General features: G+C 36.5%; 1 protein-coding gene across 3 annotated transcripts in view; it reads right to left on the bottom strand.

The window, feature by feature from the left end:
* Window positions 1–12,924, bottom strand: part of Ube2g1 (ubiquitin conjugating enzyme E2 G1) — a 75,568-nt gene that overhangs the window by 32,889 nt on the left and 29,755 nt on the right. The window contains exon 2 of one of the 3 annotated variants that reach the window (XR_003845143.1): window positions 9,874–9,988. The exons of the other annotated variants lie outside the window; for them this stretch is intronic. The gene's annotated coding sequence lies outside the window, so the exon portion shown is untranslated. The remainder of the gene's footprint in view (window positions 1–9,873; window positions 9,989–12,924) is intronic. 3 annotated transcript variants of the gene reach the window in all.

Genomic DNA, 12,924 nt, shown 5'->3' with positions numbered 1-12,924 from the left:
TAGGTACTAGTGTACTAGTAAACCATTGTCACTTTGGTTTGGGTTTTATTCCACAGCCTTTAATGCCAGCACTTGAGAGGCAGTGGTAGACAAATTATCTGTGAAATCAAGGCTAGCCTGGTCTACAGAATGAGTTCCAGGATGGCCAAAGCCACAGAGAAACGGGGATATATAGATTTCTTCCACCATGTAAAGAATCAATCTCAGGCTTGGTAACATCATCTTTTCTACAGAACCATCTCATCACCCCATTCTTTGCCCACTCTGTGCAAGCAATACATTATTTTGAAAACCAAAGAAAGTATAAGAACTAATATCTGATTTTCCTTACATTGTATTACCAAACACTGAACTAATAATTATGTTATCAAATAACATCTCTCTCTAAAAAAACTCCAGTTAGGCCATTGTTTATGGAGTCCCTGTGGTATGGCTAAGTTGAGCATGTCCAATTTTCTAAATTACTCAAATTTAACTTTTCCTAACTCAAAAGGTATGGCTTTCTCTCTTCCTCCTCTTTAAAGTTTCAGAAATGTCACTTTATCACTTTGCCTACATTTTTTAAGTTTCTATGTAAAATAAATAGGCCAAACAAGTCTTTAAAACATAAAAGTCATTATTTTTGAGGTAATCTCACCTAGCAAAACAACCTGTTCAAGCTCATAGTCAAGAGTCAAATATAAAACACACAGACAGACATGTTAAGAGAATCCCTGTAGTAAGTATAACTAGCAGAATCTACATGTGAGAAATTGTAAGGACAAGATCTGGAATTGTAAGCAATTTTCTATAGAATCTATACATTAAAGAGGAAAGGGATATTTATGACTCAACTGAATATATGAAATCTGACTAGATATTAAGAAATAAATATTTGCCAGGCAGAGGTGACACATGCCTTTAATCTCAGCACTTGGGAGGCAGAGGTAAGTGAGCAAATCTCTGAGATCAAGGCCAGCCTGGTCTACAGAACAAGTTCTAGGACAGCCAAGGCCATGCAGAAAAACCCTGTCTCAATAAACAAATAAATAAAATAATGAGATGATGATGATGATGATGATGATGATGATGATGATGATGATGATGATAGAAATAAACATTTTGGATTTTTAGACAGGGTCTCACTGTATGTCCCTGGATAGCCTACCTCTGCCTCCCTAGTGGCCCAGCACTAGGGTTAAAGGCATGCATCATGACCCCAAAGTTAGAGTCCCATCTTTACAGCAGATCCTCTTTGAATCTTTTTTTTTCCCCTTTCCATTTTTGCATGTTTCTGGTTTTCTGAAGGAAAGTCTATGTAGTCCAGGCTAGCCTTGATTTTATAATTCTACCTCAACTGGAATTACAGAAGTGTACTATCATGTTAAGGTAACCGATAAATCTTTTATCTAAATATTATGTAGATGCTCTTAAGTAAAATATGATTTATCAAAATAATGTTACCACTCTAGCACAGGAATTGAACAGAAAAGAAGAGGTATGTTTTGTAATTACTGTAACTATTAAAAACAATCATTTCCTCAACCTTCATTAATAAATCAATATTGGAAAAATACTAGTGGTGGTTTGAATGAGAGCGGCCCTCATGGGCTCATGTCCAAATACTTGGTTCCCAGTTTATGGAACTGTTTGGGAAGAATTAGGAGGTGTGGCCTTAATGGAGGAGGTGTGCCACCAGTAGTGAGCTTTGAGATTAGCACTGTGTCTCCTGCTTGCTGTTTAAGATTAAATTCTCAGGTGTTCCTACCACCATGCCTTTACTCAACCATCATGGGCCCTAATCCTCTGGAACTGTACACCCAATTAAACATTTTCTTTTATAAACAGCCTTGGTCATGGTGTTTTATCACAGTAATAGAAAAGTAACTAATAAAGTGATATACCAACAAACAACTGCAAAGATTTTATTACATTTCTACTATAGATCTTCTTAAAGATCCATCAATCTAATAATCTTTATAGATTTCTAATCAACATTAAAACTGCTTACAATAAGAATATTTTTCTTTACATTGAGTCATAGGCTACAGCGAGCTGACTTCCTAACCAAAAAAAAAATTGGAACATGGAGCAGACAAGACAAAAAATAGTCATACCATATCTGTAAAGGCTTTTCAATATTCTGCCAAAAGGATTTTCTTCCTTAGAATTAACAATGACACTCTACCACCTACAATATTACATCTGACCATGATGTACCAGAACCTGATATATCATTCTCAGGTTAAATAAAGCTGTTCTGTTGTTGAAGTCATCTAAATTCTCATTCTTTATCTCTCCCTACAAACTTAAATGACTCCTATACTCTAAATATATACTGATGAGTTTGTCTAGATATATCTTGATGCCCTTTGTATGTTGTAGCTTATGCTTAAACACAACAGCATCAGCATACTTCTCTGCTGAAATTTGATGCAGCAGGAATTCCTGGGAACAGAATACCATATGCAGTATATGGTATTATATATGTCAGGACTGGGTTTGCATTTCAATTTTCCTTAGCCTTACCAAATTAAGTCATATCATTTTTTTTCCAAGTTTCATTTTTCTTATCCATAAAGTAGGATAAAACCCATAGTAGTATTATGAAACAAAAAAATAAGATGTGTGCGCATAAAAGTACTTGAGTCTGGAAGCCAGAGGCCAATAGGTTTCAGTTTTGAAATAGGGCCTCTCACTGAACATTGAACTCACTGACTTGGCTAAGCTGACTAGCCAATGAGCTCCAGGGCTCCACCTGGCCCTTCCAGCACAGACTTAAAGACATGCATTCAGTCTTTAAGTTCCTCCAAGGAATCTAAACTGGGAACCTCCTAAACTTTGTAACTGTGTCCCATCTTAGGATACAGAAAATGTTAATTATCCATTGTCTTCCTATAGTCTAGGAAATAACAATATTCTTTAGAATCTCAAGAACAAGCCTATACCTTCTCTACCACCTTTTAAGAAAAACACTAGTGAGCCGGGCGTGGTGACACACACATTTAATCCCAGCACTCAGGAGGCAGAGGCAAGCGGATTTCTGAGTTGGAGGCCAGCCTGGTCTACAAAGTGAGTTCCAGGACAGCCAGGGCTATATAAAGAGAAACTCTCTTGAAAACCCAAAGAGAAGAAAAGGAGAGGGGAGGGGAGGGGAGGGGAGGGAGCACGAGAGCACTTTGGGAGCTGGAGAGATGGTTCAACACCTAAGGACACTTGCTATTCTTGCAAGAACCCAGAGGTTCAGTTCTAGCACCTATGTGGCAGCTCACAACTATCTATAACTAAAGCTCTAAGTGATCCAACAAAATTTTCTGGGCAAGGGTAGTACACTTACATATATTCAGGCAATACAATCATACATAAAATAAACCTATTTTAAAAAATCAAGTCGGGTATGGTGGTACATGCCTTTAAGGTAGAGGTAGGCAGATCTCTGAGTTCAAAGCTAGCCTGTTCTACAGAACAAGTTCCAGGACAGCCAAAGTGCTACAGAGAGAAACCCTGTTTCAAACCATCACGCCACCCCCCTCCAAAATCTTCCACTACTTCTTAGACCTAGGTGTATGGGAGAAAATAATCTAAGCTAAGCATCAAGTCATACCACCTTCAATACAAGGCATATCAAGCAAGACAGCATTGAACCAGCTATGATACACTCTATTATAGTTTAAAAATATGAAACATCATGTATGCTCACGTGTTTGAGCATTTGGCCACCAGCTGGTGTTACTGTTTTGGGAAGTTGTGAAAGCTTGAGGACTGTGGCCCTAACTACCAGAAGTGGGCTGGTGAAACAAGGCTTTAAAGGTGATAGTAATTTCTGGTTCCAGCCCAAATGCTCTGAATCCTGATCCATTAGGCTATGAAGAGCTCCAGGAGAGTGATCTATCTTCCTGCCATAGCACTATGCCTTCCTGACCATAAAAAACTATACTCTTTAAAACCATGAGCAATTGGGTAAGTGGTGGGTAGAGGAATCTTGAGGGAAAGGGGGGGGGGGGACAGAAAGAAAGAAATAGAACCATGATCCAAACAAAATGAACTTTTCCTTAATCTGCTTCTGTCGGGTTATTGGTCACAGCCACAAGGAAAGTAATGAATATATAGGGGCATATTGATTCACTTTCTGGAATATTCCTCTATCATGTTTTAAATTCGTTTTCAAATCTTTACCGAAGGTGATGGTAGTAATATACTTCTGTGATTCAAATCATGACTTATTTTATCCCTTATGTACTTCCTAGTAATAAAAGGGAGAGTTCTGCCCATTCAGAAATGGTATACATGCATGCAATCAATATAATCTTTACTGAAAGGTGTTCTGGGCCCTCTCACCATTAAGAAGCTTTGAAGAAAATAAGACATCATGTAAAAACAGTGAGTATAGGCAGGAGGCCTAGGAAAGCGCACGAAACAAAATAAAAGAGCAAAAATAAAGTTTAAGACAAGGGAATGTGAAGATAAAAATATATGTGGACCATTATGGATGAAGTATGTTGGTTCTTCATAACCTCAAAAATAGACTGTCCTATACACAATCCAGCTATATCAATCCTATGTATATACCAAACAGAATCCAAAACAGCATTACCACAAAAGTACCTGCACACACAACAAATACTTACTGCAGTTCTATCTACTATGAAAGATGTAAGTCAGCTTAATTGTCCATCAATAGATGAAGACAAAATGTAATTATGTTTACAAAATGGAATTTTATTCAGCTATAAAGGATACAATGGCTTAAAGGGCAAAGTACTTGTCATACAAGCCTAACAGCAAATTTAATAAGCAGAATTAACATGAAAGTGAAGGAAGAAAGCCAAATCAACAAAGTTGTTCTCTGATTTCCACAGGCACTCTGTAGTACAAATGTACATTCACCCATAATAATGTAACATTTTCAAAAAAGTAATAATTTAACATTTTTTTTAAAAAAGGAGTGAAACATGTAGCACAAAAGATAATAAATGGAAATAGAACTCATCATGTTGAGTGAAATAAGCTAAACTAAGATAAATATTTAATGTTTTGCCTTATAACTCTCAAGATTATATGTATGTATATGTGCACATAAGTATATTTGCATGTGTTTGTATATCATGAATATAGAAGGAATACTATTTGAGAAGTGGAAGGAAACAAGCAGTTGGGAAGAAGAAAGGACTATAGAAGTGATCATAGTGCAAGTGAGAAAACCAAAAAGCTTAACAATGAACAAAGCCCTAAATAAGCACACATTAAGATTGTTGTGATGCTAGCTCAGTGGGCCCATGCTAACGTACTCATGGCGCACAGACATACATAAAGGCAAAACACCCATACACATAAATTTAAGTTTAAAAAAAAAAAAAAAAAAAAAAACTTAGATGGGAGGTAGTGACGCACACCTCTATTCACAGCACTTAGGAGGCAAAAACAGGCCTCTTCAGTTCTAGGTCAGCCTGGTCTACAGAGGGAGTTCCAGGACAACCAGGGCTACACAGAGAAACAAACACAGTCTTGAGGGTACGGGAAAGGAGATTGTTTCTATGCAAGAGAAAAGTGAAGGTGAAGATGATTTACACATAGCATATTTTCTGAAAACAAGTGGTAATTTGTCCCATAGATTTATAGCCACAACCAACATGGACACTGCTGAGCACTGCATGAAGATCTTTATAGTTACAGAAGATAAAATAAAAGATAAGTTGCAAAGCAAGCCATGAATTATTTGAGATTAAAAACTATACCTGGAGGCTAAGAGAATGGTTCCACACTTGACTTATAAGCACCAGAACATAAGTTTGATCCCCAGAACCCACAAAGAATTACCAGGGTTACAAAATGGCACACAGTTGTAATCCCAGCCTTGAAGAGGCCAAAACTAGAGAATCCCTGTGGCTCTCTGATCACCTATCTGAAAGCAAATAGAAAGTGTCCTTTAGACAACATATAAGGTTGTTCTCTGGCTTTCACATGCACACATAGGCACTGGTACGTGTATGTACACATATTTTTTTAAAATAAAAATTTTTTTGAGACACGGTCCCTGGCTGGCCTTGACCTCAAGAGATCCACCAGTATCTGCCTCTGAAATGCTGGGATTAAAAGGATATACCATCATCCTCAGCCTTACTTAAGATATTTTTAAAATAATACATAAGGGGGACTGGACAGATGGCACATTGGTTCTTGCTGCTCTTGCATAGTACATAGCACACACATGGAAACTCACAATCTTCTGTAACTCCAATTTCAGGGAACCCAGTGCTCTTTTCTGGCTTCCTTAGACACTAGGCCTACACATGGTATACATACATACATACTTACCCTAATTATTAACAAATAATTCTTAATATATAATTAACTTTTAGAAACCTACAGGTAAACACTGTAGCATAGAAAGACCTATAATCCCAGCAAATAGCAAGCTCGAAGAAGAATATCTGGTCTACAGAGTGAATTCAAAGCCAGTCTTAGCAATTTTATTGAGATTTTTGCCTTAACAGAAAAAGGAGGGGGAAACAAGAAAAAAGGAAGAAAAGAAAAAAGAAAAAAAGAAAGGGGAAAGACAAAATACCCCTCTATCTCTTGCAAACTTGACTAGCATGTTTAAGGACATACACAGTTCAATCCCTGGTACCACAAAACAAACAAACAAACCTACAAGAATATTTAAATTAAAAGTCAGTGATAAAGCAGTTTATACAGTTAGCAAAACTGCAATAGACTTCCCCAGCTAACTACAGAAAAAAATTACTAAACATGAAAATATTTAAAAATGAATTTGGGTAAGCTGGAGAGATGGCTCAGCAATTAAGTGCACTGACTGTTCTTCTAGAGGTCTTTAGTTCAATTCCCAGCAACCACATGGTGGCTTACAACCATGTGTAATGGGATCTGATACCCTCTTCTGATGTGTCTGAAGACAGCTATATATGTATATGTATGTGTGCATGTATGTGTGTATGTATATATATATATATATATACACTAAATCTTATTTTTATATATATATAAAATTTTATATATATATATATATATATATATATATATACACTAAATCTTATTTAAAAAAAAAAAAAAAAGGTGAATTTGGGGTAGTGAGATGACTCAGTAGGCTCCCCCCAAGCCTGATGATCATCTGAATTCAAGTCCTGAAACCATTACATGGTAGAAGGCGAGTACCAACTTCCACAAGCTGTCCTCTAACCACCACATGACACATACAGATACACAATAAACACATTAGGGTGGCTTAAACTAAATGTCACCCACAGACTCATGTATTTGAATACTTGGTCACCAGCTGTTGTTGCTGTTTTGAAGATGATACCAAAACTTTATGCGATTTGACCTTGCTGAAAGAAGCACATCACTAAGGGGTGAATCCTGTTTTGCTAGTGTGCTCCTATGTGCCACAGCCCAACAACCTTGACATTATACTCTTTCTGGAACCACAGTCAAAATAAATTCTTCCTTCTCTAAGCTACGTTTAACCAAGGTATTTTATTACATCAAAAGAAAACTAATACATGGATGAATATAACAAAAAAAATAAAAATGAATTTACAATTTCAACAAACAAAAAATTTACAAAGTCTTCTAGTGGGAACACATGTGGAAATAAATATAGTCTAAGAATTTGAATAGGTCACACCATAAGTCAAGTTAGAGTAAGAAAGGAAAAACTTCCACTACAACTTTTAAAAAGAAAAGGACTTTCTGGGCCTCTATTCTTTCATGGAGTGTAACCAAATTTCTTTGAAAACCAAACCCTTTCTTTAAAATTTCACTATCTCAATCAATCCTATTTATCCTTTTCTGATCTGGACTCCTGACATTTCATGTTGCCTTACAGTTTCCTCCTACATGGAACTCAGTATAGTTTAAGACAGGACACTTATAGGAAGGTGAAAAGTTGTATGCAGCAGGGAAGCTCCTTAAATTCTGAGAGTAAACCACTCAAAACACCTTCAAGAAGTCCCTGAAACTCATTAGATTCACTAGGCCCCTCTTTTCCCAAGCATATATATGAAGTAAAGACTGCTGAGAGTTACCCTCACAAATTCTGAGTTACCTAAAAGAGGCAGAAACCAGCTAAACTGCCGGGGGGGGGGGGGAGTAGAAAGAACACTCCAAAATGCTGAACTGCTGTCAGGTTTATAGTAAGACCCAAGTTTACAGTTTTCATGAGCTGTCACCCTTCTAGGTGGGTTTTGCTGATATTGTGTCTTCTGAGTCATTTCTGCTTTATCACTGACTTTTAATTTAAATATTCTTGTAGGTTTGTTTGCTTTCTGGTCAATTCTGAGCCCCCCATAAAAAATGATTTTTAAAAGCTAGAGTGGTAGTTCATGCCTGTAATCACAGCACTAAGGAAGGAAGCTAAGACAGAAAGATCTCCAAGCCAAAGCTGAGCTACAAACTAAGTTTTGGGCCAGCCTGAGTAAAGACTTTCTTTTTATTTATGTGACTATATCTATGTGAGTTCCTCCTGTGGCTTCTGTGGAACTTCTCCCTACATGAAAGGTTCATTTTAATCTCATTGATAAAGACACTGAAAGCAGAAATAACTTCACGTGTATCTAAACATTCAATTCCCCTAACTTGTAAGCCATTCTTTACAGTGAGGAATTCAAGGCCTCAATTAGGATAATGGTGGCTACTCTGGCTTCCCTGCTAAGAAACAAAGCTAGAGCATAACAATGCTAAACAAGCTTAGAAACACATTTTGTAAATTAATTTTTAAGTAAAAGTAAATTATATATTTTTAAGCAAACAAGTAAATTATAGGATATTCTCTCAACATATTGAGGTATCTATGAAAAGCAATTTAATACCTTGCGTATAAAGCATTCCCTGAATTGAATAATCCAGTAAGCATAATAATCAGTATGCAGTGAATTAACAAATATTAACAAAAGATACAGCAATGTCTAAGATCTTGTTCTAAATCCATGATCCTGTTCCCTGACCATACAGGTACAGGTGAGAAAACAGAAGCAAAGGAAGCTATCCTGTAAAACTCTTCTAAAAAGCAATCTAAACATTTGGGGGGGGGGGTTGAGACAGGGTTTCTCTGTATAGTCCTGGCTGTCCTGGAACTTACTCTGTAGACCAGGCTGGCCTCGAACTCAGAAATCCGCCTGCCTCTGCCTCCCAAGTGCTGGGATTAAAGGCTTGTGCCACCACTGCCAGGCCAATCAAAATTTTTAAAGCCTATCTTCTTGAGTTAGCAATGGCTATTCCTAGAAGAGAAATAACCTGATAATATAAAAATATTTTTCACTGGAAAAATTCAGTAATAATTCAAGTAATTTTAGTTACAACTTTAAAAACTCAAAATAAAAGGAATATTGTAGTACCAGGATATGAAAAAACATTACATACCTATTTAGTTTACTTTGAAAGAATAGCATCTATCTCTTTAAAAAAAACAAAAAGTAGGGTTGCAGAGATGGCTCAGTTGCCAAGATCATTTGTTGCTTTTGCAGAGAACTTGGGTTCAGTTCCCAGCACTGGCACAGAGGCTAACAATCATCTGTAACTTCAATTCTAGGTCATCTGACTGCCTCTCCTGACTTCCTTGAACTCCATGCATACAGAAGTTACACAGACATACATTCAAGCAAAACACTCATGTACATAAAATGATAAATCTTCAAAACATTTTAATAGCAAAACAAAAACTAAATTTCTTAAAGAGTATACATTAAAAAAAAACAGAAACTTTGGCCTAATATTCTAGTCTTTTATTCAAGAGTTCCAAAGTGCCAGTATGAACCTAAGCCAATAAATATTCTTAATTTTTTTCAAAAACTACATGGTTTGCCCATGGTTCTGAAGGATGGAGACAGATGGAAGAACATGAACTGGTCAGCAAAGTGTAGGGAGTAAAATACTCACAGAGGGGCTGAGGCGGAGGAGGAAGGCTAATCTTCTGGGCAGAACCCCAGAGAGGCGCCAAGTCAGTGACCGATGAACGAGGAAGGTCAGTAGTGAGAAGTGGGACTGAAAACATCTGTCATAGCAAGAAGTCAAGAGAGAATGTCTAAAGTTGTTACACCAAAAAATAGACACTATAAACATATCATTTAGAAGCATGGAGTTAAATCCCCAGGAAATCTGAACCAAAAATGTTTTATGAAAGCAGTTGTCCCTAGGGAGCAGCAACAACTCTTTAGTAGCAGTTTATTAGTAGAATGTTAGGTATTTGATTCTTAAGCTTTTATTCTTTATAATTTTACATTCTGCTCATTTTGTTTGAACATACAACCATAATTTTACTTCTTAAGTCAGGGTTATAACTTATTTGACAGTGTTGGTCGCCTATAAGGTGTGGAATCATCAAACAAATCTACTATAATTTGACCAGAATTCCTTTCTCCTAACAGAAAGGAAAAAATAGAAGTATTGTTAGTAAAAGTATCGTTTCAGTATAAAACATTTGCTTAAATGTATATACTGATATGCTAGCCAAAATACCTTCCTGTTATTTTGTTTTGCTCTATCCTGTGTTTTGAGACGGGGTTTCTGTGTGTAACTCTGGCTGTTCTAGAACTTGTTCTGTAGACCATGCTGACCTCAAACTGACAGAGATCTGCCTACCTCTGCTTTCCCCAAGTGCTAGGATTAAAGACTTCCACCACCACCTACCCTGCCTTACTGATTCTACGGATCAAACTAGCAGCCAGAGAGACCCCTATAAATCTAAATCATGTTGCTATTCATATGGTGGCCTAAACTCACTTGGCGAGGGCCTTAAAAAGTCTTTCAGAATTTACCAGTATCCCACTCCAACCTTCTGTCTCTGGGTTCAGCTACTCACTCTCTCATTTTCCTGCAACACTCACATCTATATCCCCTTTACAGATGCTGCACTTGTGGTACCCTTCACACATTCACTCCCTCACGGAGCATTCCTAAATCAAATGTCACCCTAACTTTAATTATATATAACTCCCATGATCTTAGGAAACGTAAACTTTTACTTTCCACTTAGTAGTCTACTACATTTTATTTTATTAATTTATCCTTTACTTCACCTAGAATGTTAGTTCTAAAGGAACATGAATTTTTGTTTACTAAAGCCCCAGGATCTATTATCTATAATAAGTGTTTGACAAGCTAATGGTTGGTTTAAAAAAAAAAAAGTAACATCACAGGAAGCAGCCACAATATTAATAACTAGGTTAAAAAAAGTTTAGAATCCTTAAGAAATTCTGAGAAGTATATTTGCACCTCAGAGGGAAGAAGACAGAAACAGAGAAAATTAACATAAACTTGCTCATGGGAGGACCTGTTCCATTAACAAGTGAAATGGCCTTTTTTATTCCAAGTCAGAGTAATAATCTCATACATTAACAACTAGTCACAGACCCAAAGTCCACTATTGCATTCAAGTTTGAATAAAGATCAGGAACACATTGTTCACCATCTTCAGTCCCCCCACCGCACCCCCCAGAATAAACACAAAGAACAAATTGGTACTCTGGAGAAATTCTTACAAAAGAACTTTTCATTGTGATACACATGAATGACAGAGAATACATCAGTCATAACTTCAAAGAATTTCATCTGCTCTGCATGGTAACTTACGAAATAAAAAGTAACCTTTATTGACTTTCAATGACTATAAGTAAAAAGTAATTAATCATCATAAGTAAAAAGCAATTAACCATCCTTTCTTGATACACAGAAACATACATAACAATCAGAATTCTACTATGTGCAAGCAGTTTATACATCTTCAGAAAGAATTATAATTAAGCTTTTACAAATCTCAAGTCCTTAACAAAACACAGTATCTGACACAAAGACTTGATCAAAATCATTTGTCTTTGTGTTCCCAGAGAATAACAGATTTTGACATGGCTACTCTGCAACTGTTTTGAAACCATCTTCTCAAAAACAACATAGCTTTACCTTTTGCCATTACAAGTAGTAAAAGCATTTGTAAATAGAAGGTAAATTGAAAAGTCTGCTCACAGACATACATAACAAAACTGAATGAAGTAGTGAAGCCACTGGCAAAATGAAACAAAACAAACCCACATTAAAATAGCAGACCTGATACTGAAGAGAATAAACTTAGGAAAGATTATCAAGAAAATAACATACATCAGAACAGAACAAAGGAAGCATTTAGTAAATAATGAAATAGAACCAGAAATGTAGATGAGCAATTATATAACTAATGCTTAAGAAAGAAATCCAGCCGGGCGTGGTGGCGCACGCCTTTAATCCCAGCACTCNGGAGGCAGAGGCAGGCGGATTTCTGAGTTCGAGGCCAGCCTGNTCTACAGAGTGAGTTTCAGGAGAGCCTGGGCTACACAGAGAAACCCTGTCTCAAAAAAAAACAAAAAAANAAAANAAAANAAAAAAAAAAAAACAAAAAAGAAGAAGAAGAAGAAGAAGAAGAAGAAGAAGAAGAAGAAGAAGAAGAAGAAGAAGAAGAAGAAGAGGAAGAAATCCAAAAATTAAAGCATATTAAAAGATATCTAAGAAAGTTTCCTGAGCCCAGATTGAGATGGCTTAACATTAACAGGAAAATGTAATAGAGAATCACACCAAGAGCGAGATACATTATGATGAAGTTACTGAACTTCAAAGGATAAAGAAAGAAATCTGCCAATACCCAGGCAGAAGTAGGTCACCTACAAAGGGAAAAAAAAAAAAAAATCAGGCTGGCCCCAGACTTCTCTATAGTAACCCTATACACCAAAAGATAGGGGAACAGTCTGTTGGGTTTTAAAGGAAAGGAAATGTAGCTCCAAATTCTGTAACCAGACAAAACATCCTTTCACTTTGAAAGCCATGAATAGTATTTTTAAACATAAGAATGCTGAGACTATTGCCTTCAAGCAACTGTTCTCAGGACAGATACTTGATAAATATATAGACTAAAGTGTATTTATTAAGGCTTTGGCTTTACAGTAACAACAGGTCAACTACAAA

Source organism: Mus pahari, chromosome 14, assembly GCF_900095145.1.
Source record: "Mus pahari chromosome 14, PAHARI_EIJ_v1.1, whole genome shotgun sequence".
In the NCBI taxonomy this organism is placed as follows: Eukaryota; Metazoa; Chordata; class Mammalia; order Rodentia; family Muridae; genus Mus; species Mus pahari.
This window is presented reverse-complemented; position numbering and strand designations above follow the sequence as displayed.